Genomic DNA, 8,542 nt, shown 5'->3' on the forward strand with positions numbered 1-8,542 from the left:
CAACAAAGTCCGGTATGCTCTGTCCTTCACGACGTCGGTGGGTATAGAATCTGTGTTGGGCCATGTGTATGTTGCTCGCTGTTTTGAGGTGCTCACCGATTAGTTTGCTGAGCTCTTCAAAGGTTTTATCCGTCGGTTTTTCGGGTGCTAGTAGGTCCTTCATGAGCGCGTAAGTCTTAGGTCCGCAGCTGGTTAGCAGATGGGCCCTTCGCTTGTCGTCCGCTGCATCTCCCAGCCATTCTTTCATGACAAAGCTTTGCTGGAACCTCTCAATGAAATCGTCCCAGTCCTCACCAACACAGTACCGTTCCTCTGTGCTACCGGTGGCCATTCTCGTGGGTTGTTGATTCCCATTTCTCGTCGCCAATGTAATGTCCTTACTCAATGGCACAAAACCCACACAAGCACATTCTCTGGACAAGGTCACTCTATGACCTGACTCTTTATTTACAGGACCAAGAAGTGATGACCCTGCGTGGGACTTTCCTTTATATACCTGGATGACCAGGTAAGGAGTGTCTCCCACAAGTTCACCCCCTGTGGTCAAGGTGTGCATTGCTTAAGTATATACAGTATTGCAGTGGTGTTACATAGAGATTACATGCATGACATCCTCGATTTTAAAACTCTCATCTCGTGTTCAAATCCCTCTATGGCTTTACCCATCCCTATCTCTTTAACCTCCTCCAGCCCTACAGCTCTCCGAGAACTCTGCATTCCTCCAACATTGGCCTCTTGTCCATCCCCCCTTCCTTCACCCCATCATTGGTGGCCATGCCTTCAGCCATCTAAACCCTAAGCTCTGGAATTCCTTCCCTAAACCTCTCTGCCTCTCCACCTCTCTCTCAATCCTTAAGATCCTCCTTTAAACCTACCTCTTTGACCAAGCTTTTGGTCACCTGTCCTAATATCTCCTTCTTTGGCTCAGTGCCAATTTATGTCTGAATGCATTCTTGTGAAGCACTTTGGAATGTTTTACTAGGTTAAAGGTGCTATATAAATGCAATAAAAACAGAAAATGCTGGAAATCTCAGCAGGTCAGGCAGCATATTTGGAGAGAAAAACAGAATTAATGTTTCTGGTCAATGGCCCTTCGTCAGAACTGGTGAATGTTCGAAAAGAACAGATTCTTAAGAAGCACTAAAAGGGGTAGGGGAAGAAAGAACAAAAGGGAAGGTCTGTGATAGGGTGGAAGTCAGGAGAGATTAGAGAGACAAAACGGGTGATGGGCTGACTTGAAATGTAATGGCAGAAGTTAGAAAAAGGTTAGACTAGATAGGATGTGAATGGCGGAATATAAATGCAAGTTGTTGTAGTTAAAGAATGACCATTTGAGACAGCCAATGGAAAGCCTCCAGTGCCTATGGATCCTCAATAGGAGCTCCCTCTGCCATGGTTTAGGGATTAAGTGCATGCTGAAAATACTGAGCAAATCAGACAGATAAATCCCACCTTCAAATCTTGGTCTATGCTCAGTTAGCCCATCTGAGCTAGGCTAGCAGCATGGGCACTATAATATTCAAAAGCACCAAAGTTTTGAAGAAAAAAAACCATCACTATAACCGACTTATTTCCAGATTGATAAAACATTCCACAACTCGTAATGAGCTGCATTATTCCAAAAAATTGTAACCCAGCAAATTTCATTCTCCTGACAGCTACGTGTTAAACAGTGTGCTCCGATGATTTTCAGTGGAGTTATGGTGATTCAGGCCAGTAGAGTTAACAGGAGTTCTATGGGACCAGGTAAATAATTAAAGGAACAGGAATACACAGCGAGCTTTTGCCAATCCTAGGCTTTAACACATCACTGGCCGATGGCTAGAGGAAAGTCAAAGCACTGGTCACTGTATTTGTAAACCCTGTGTTTACTTAACATGGAGAAGGCTCAGTAGTGATCCTTCCCCGCAAGCAATGTTCACTAAAAATGAACTGTAAAATGTTTAACATTTTCTCTTTAAAGACTTATAAAAATGAAATAATAATTTTTTGACAATAATCTAAAGGGTACCAGACATTTTGCATCTAACAAGCTCTGCACACTGTGTCAATGCAAAGTGCGGCCAGCTTTGCGCTAACTTAAATTGTGTAATATAATTCAGGGGCAAAGTAAACAAACTGTAAAAGTAAACCAGCAACTAGCCAACAACCATGACATGTGAGGATTCTTTAGTGCAGTGAAGAACACCTACAACCCAAGCACCCAAGGTCCTACCCAACTGTGGGCCAAGAACAGAGAGATACTCATCAAGGACAGAGAGGCAGTCAGTGTCCGCTGGAAGGAGCACTTCGAAGATCTCCTTAGCTGAGACTCTATTTTCGATGTGAGTATCCTCAACTCCATCCTGCAGCATGTTACCCGCCATCATCTCAGCACAACCCCAGCCCGGCACGAGTTTGAAAAGACCATCCGACAACTGAAGAACAACAAGGCCTCAAGAGCAGATGGAATCCCCGCCGAAGCTCTAAAACATGGCAGAGAAGCACGATTGGTGTGAATACATGAACTCATTTCTCTTATTTAGAAGGAGGAGAGCATGCCAGGGGATCTCAGAGATGCCATAAGCGTGACCAGTAAAGGGGACAAGTTCGATTGCAGTAATTACAGAGGAGTTTCCCAGCTGTCTGCCACATGCAGGAAACAACACCAACCTCTGTACATGGCCTTCTTTGACCTCACAAAGGCCTTCGACATTGTCAATTGTGAGGGATTATGGAGCGTCCTCCTCAAATTCGGCTGCCCTCAAAAGTTTGTCATCATCCTCCGCCTGCTTCATGATGACATGCAAGGCGTGATCCTGACCAATGGATCCACCACACACCCAATTCAAATATGGACCGGGGTCAAGCAAGGCTGTGTCATCGCACCAACACTCTTCTCAATCTTCCTTGCTGCAATGCTACATCTCACCCTCAGTAAGTTCCCCGCTGGAGTGGAGCTAATCTACGGAACAAACGGGAAACTGTTCAACCTCCGTCGCCTCCAGTTCGGATCCAAGGGCGTCCCATCCTCTGTCATTGAATTACAGTATGCAGACGATGCTTGCATCTACGCACACTCAGAGGCCGAACTCCTTTACTGAAGCATATGCGAGCATGGGCCTTACGCTAAACATCCATAAGATAAAGGTCCTCTACCAACCTACCCCTGCTACACACTACTGCCCCCCAATTATCAAAATCCATGACGAGGCCTTGGACAACGTGGACCATTCTCCATACCTCGGGAGCCTACTGTCAACAAGGGCAGATGTCGATGACGAAGTCCAACACCACCTTCAGTGTGCCAGTGCAGCTTTCGGTTGTCTGAGGAACAGAGTGTTTGAAGACCAGGACCTCAAACCCGGCACCAAGCTCATGGGCTACAGAGCAGTAGTGATACCCACCCTCCCATATGCTTCAGAAACATGGACTATATACAGCAGGCACCTCAAAGCACTGGAGAATTACCACCAACGCTGTCTCCACAAGATCCTGCAAATCCATTGGCAGGATAGGCGCACCAACATCAGTGTTCTCGCTCACGCCAACATCCCCAGCATCGAAGCATTGACCACGCTCGATCAGCTCCAATGGATAGGCTACATCGTCCTCATGCCCGACACGAGACTCCCAAAACAAGCGCCCTACTCGGAGCTCCGATACGGCAAGCGAGCCTCAGGTGGGCAGAGGAAAGGCTTCAAGAACACCCTCAAAACCTCCTTGAAAAAGTGCAACATCCCCACTGATACCTGAGAATCCCTGGCCCAAGACCGCTCAAATTGGAGGAGAAGCATCCGTGAAGGCGCCGAACACCTCGAGTGTCTTCGTCGGGAGCAAGCGGAGGCCAAGCGTAAACAGTGGAAGGAGTGAACGACAACCCAAGCACCCCACTCACCCGTCCCTTCAACCAACGTCTGCCCCACCTGTGACAGAGACTGTAGGTCCCGCATCAGACTCATCAGTCACTTGAGAATTCATTTTTAGTGTGGAAGCAAGTCATTCTCGACCCCGAGGGACTGCGTAGGAAGAGAAGATTTTAGCAAAATGGTGTGTGACAACCTGGAGCAAGTCATCTCACACAGGTTCAGCTTCACACCAGCTGCAAAATAGCTGCAACCTTAACAAACTGCTTGGGTATACAGAACTCTATTAATAAGGAAAAAACGCTAGGCTTCCAAAGAACAAATGTCTTATTTATTGCAGTTTTCCTCATTAGGAACACCCCTACCATGGAGCAAGGAATGTATGTGTTGCCTGCTGGGAAATACTGAGCCCACCAGACCAAGGAGGTCCCATGCTCGAGTCTTGATGCGTCCTCAGTTAGCCAAGCTGAGATAGGCTAACAGTGAGGGTAATATAATTTATCTCAAAGTCCCTAGCTTAGGAGGAAGGGGGAGGGTGTTGATGGGCGAAGGTGGAGGGGGAACTGCCATTATTGTCACTCATGATTCCTGCTGGAAAATGTAGATGTGGGGGAAGGGCAGGACCAAACTTTTCTGTGATGCCCACCATGACTGATTAGCTTGTTGGGCTCACATATGAAAGTTGATTACTTTGGGGGGAGTAAATGAGATGGGATTGGAAATAAATTAATTTGGCAAAATGATTGCTTCTTGGCCTTTTGGCTAAGATCAAGTGTAGTATCTGTTCTTATCAGTTTAATATCCCCTATGGGGACCAAATATTGAATTGTTTTTTGGAACAGGGAGATGGAACAGGGGCTTGCCCCGTCCACTCCACGCACCGACCTGGTATTGCAGTGTTTCCAGGAACGGTGCAGCTTCCCCTCTCGGCCTTTTGGCTACGATCAAGTGTAAATAGCGCAAAGTGATCTTTGGCGCTGGAGTTGATCTGACAAGAATGAACAAAAAAACCCAAAAAAAATTGGCAAAATGATAGGATATAATTTAAATTTGGGGAGAACCTTTGTACAGCTAGTCAGTCAGCCCAGACAGAAGATAGCAAGAGTCCATACAATTTTACAGGTATGCATAAGTACATTGGTCTTTTGGATGAGACGTTGAACCGAGGTCGCCCTGTCTGCCCTCTCAGGTGGGCATAAAATATTCCATGGCACTATTTTGAAGAAACATAGAAACATAGAAAATAGGTGCAGAAGTTGGCCATTCGGCCCTTCGAGCCTGTACCGCCATTCAATGAGTTCATGGCTAAACATGCAACTTCAGTACCCCATTCCTGATTTCTCGCCAAGAAGAGCAGGGAAGTTCTCCCCCTGTTGTCCTGGCCAACATTTATTTCTCAATCAGCATCACTACAAAAATAGATTGTCTGGTCATTATCACATTGGAGGGGGGTGGGCAAATTGCAGTCGGAGGCTTCCATCATACGAACGCCTCCGACCCCCAAAAAATCTATGAAAGTACCTGATGGTACTGGAGGAACGTAGGATCCCGATCGAAGGCCTATATGCGCTATGCAGTGCATGGGGTACGTATGTGACTTCGAGGTACATACGTACAAGCTGGAGTCACGTGGGCCTGGACAACCAATCATGATGCAGTATTCTCATTGATAAATTGGGAGCTCTGTTTGTATGAGTTCCCATTACTATCAATGAGAAAAAACCCTAAAACACCGAAACACAGCATAATAAATACATAAAACACCTCAAATATTTAAAATTAAATGAAATTAAATGTAATTAAATGTTTTAGAAAAAATATATATTTTTGGGAATTTTTTAAAATGTGTTTTAATAGTGTTTAAAATAAGCTTACCTTAATGGACAGGGTTTTTAATATAAAAATAAGAGTTTAAATTTAATTTTTATATGTTTTAAAAGTGTTACGCTGGTAAAAGTAAGCTGTGCAGGCATAAAACTTTGAAGGACATTCGCTGGGCATGAGTTGGGCAAATAGCCCAATCTCTGCCGCGCGGATGTCCTTCTCTCGGGGATGCATGCGATCTGTCTAGAGAAATCTTTACATATTGGAAAAGCCGTTTTTTGGCACATGCTCAATGCGCCCCGTGAACCTGTTTTTGTGAGGCCTCGTTGGGTCCGTGCGCACTTCGTACGGACCCGGCGAGGCCGGAATTTTTGGCCCATTGTTGTTTGTGGGATCTTGCTTTGTGCAAACTGGGAGCCGCATTTACTACATTACAACAGTAACTTCAACTCTAAAGGTACTTCATTGGCTGTGAAGCACTTTGGGAGGTCCTGAGGTTGTGAAAGGCGCTATATAAATGCAAGTCTTTCTTTCTTTAGTTAACTTAGTTGCAAAAGCAGGATTAATGATAGTGATTTTTCAGATATAAATACAATATCTATAAATAAAATTCTGTTTGATTATGTCTGATTAAACAGAACACTGCCACGCAACTTCTTGTTTGTGGCAATTGTGATAACAATTGGCTGCAAACACTCACAGGCCGAAGAAGATCATATTCGGCAAGAAATCTCCGTGGACCTTTGTTTGTCACAATAATTGACTATCATTCAGTAAACGTATCCTGATTATTTTTGATAAGCCCAGCCGCACAAGGCAGTCCCTGCCAGCAGAAAGGAGCACCTTAAAACTGAAGGGCACTGAATGTTCGCATTAAATGCAGAGCAGTGATTCACTCCAATTACTCTGTCAGAAGCTGTGGCTCAATCCACCGGGAAGAGGCAGAAAAAGTTGGCCGGGGGGTGGGGGGAAAATCTATTTTTTCCAGGGCTTACTCCCGTCCCTTGCAGAGAAGATCCTCATTATGGGCCTTCAGGCACTGAGGACGGAAAGAAAAGGGGGAAGGTGCCACACAGAGCAAATCCACTCGGCTCTTGCATCTATCTGTACACATTCTCAGTCTATGTTCAATGTTCCATGACAACAAGGTGAGACGGCAGAGGTTACCCTGAACAGCTGCTTCCTGAGCTGGAAATTCCAGGCTTTGAGAACCATCTGTCTATACATTCACGGATGTATATGGGGCAATCTATCAGGGCCGGCAGTGCAGCTGCTGATCCGACAGCCTGCTCCATCTCTAGACACTGAACAATGAGAGCTAGTTCTTTACTTTGTGCAACACAGAATGGTTGATTTGATTAAGTCCCAGTTCTTATTATGTTAGGTAGGGTGTAGAATTTCAATGATAATCCATAATGCATGACCAGTTTGTAGCCATGGCAACATAAATTCAAGGTTACTGGCTCAGACGCATAATTGGTTGTGCATTGAGTGTTGAAGAGGTGCTGTTAAAATTCTCCTCATGAAAGCCTAGCATCAATCATGCTGTCGCAAATTGCAAAGTACTTATAATCAGATGAAATTCCTCTGAGAAAAATGCTACTGCAAAATATTAGTTACTCTTAAACTAACATTAATGTGCATGGTCCAAAATGTAATGGTCTTATAGTGGAGCATCTTTTTGGAAATAAAAACTGAAAAGTTATAGTGCATAACATTACATGTTACTGAATGTGGCTCCATGATAATTTGGCACTTTCTATAAATAACAATGTTTGAAATATTAATGATATTTCTAAGCATAGAATCCTGACCCATTACTGCTAAATATCGAGAAGCCAGTCAGACACAGAATCTAATAATTTACTGGCAAATGTAACAATGTTGAATGTTATACCATAGGTAAATAGACATAAAAATATAGATACCCAGGGCTATGTTATAAAGCAATAATACATTAAACAGTTCTGATGACACAGTCTGCAAGAACAAAGCTCAAGTGGCTTATGGACATCATCTAAACTCCAAGTTATGTTACTACTTTGATACATGTTTCTGTGTAATTCTTATTTTCTACATTATGCACAAACTTAAAGGTTAGTCACTCATTTTCTGAGGAAGAAATTTGGATGTAGTGGAGGTAAAGATGAAATGACAGATGAAAGCAAATCAAATATGTGCCAAGTGACTCAAATCGATTTTGAAACTGAAGCGATTTTGTTTGTGTATTAGGCAACATAACAACAGTATACAGTCAGAAACAAATGTAACAGCTCTTGTGGTGCTGCTCCAGTTACAATCCTGTAAAGGACAGCTACATTTCTATGATAGGGTAGACTCTACGACAGAATAGAGCACATGCTTTGCATGGCTTTGGACTGCTTTCCCTACTTTACAATGGTGACTGCACTTCAAATAGTTCCTCATTGGCTGTGAAGTGCTTTGGGACGCCCTGAGATTATGAAGGGCATTATATAAATCCAAATTCTTTCTCTTCTTTCTTTGAGTCCAAAAGCAATATGTTTGCTCTCTCGGCTACCAGACCCACTTGTAATGTCACTGGAATTGTCACTGAGGAATTTAAGGGGCAATTTTCTGCTGAGAACACAATGGCAGTGCAACTAGAAATGCAGAACACCCAACGCTGATAGGGCGATGGGCTGGCAGCATGAGGGCTGAGGTGCAGGGGTGCGGGGGTTGGGAAGGCGGGGGGGTGTACTTGCCAGGGAAGCAACATGAAAGGGCAGCCACTGTACCTTAAAGTGGATATCTGCATTTCCTGTGGTGGTAAAATTCACTGTTTGTTTGCCAATTGTTTTTTTGATAGATCACAGGAGATTGTAAAGACCCAGGGAGGAAGAAGATCTGTTTGC

At 44.2% G+C, this 8,542-nt stretch overlaps 1 pseudogene; it reads left to right on the forward strand.

Annotated features, from left to right (window-relative positions):
• Positions 1 to 4,587: 4,587 nt before the first annotated feature.
• Positions 4,588 to 4,767, forward strand: LOC139267671 (U2 spliceosomal RNA; annotated as a pseudogene).
• The last annotated feature ends 3,775 nt before the right edge of the window (positions 4,768 to 8,542 follow it).

The sequence above is a fragment of the Pristiophorus japonicus genome, chromosome 7 (genome assembly GCF_044704955.1).
Source record: "Pristiophorus japonicus isolate sPriJap1 chromosome 7, sPriJap1.hap1, whole genome shotgun sequence".
Classification (NCBI taxonomy): Eukaryota; Metazoa; Chordata; class Chondrichthyes; family Pristiophoridae; genus Pristiophorus; species Pristiophorus japonicus.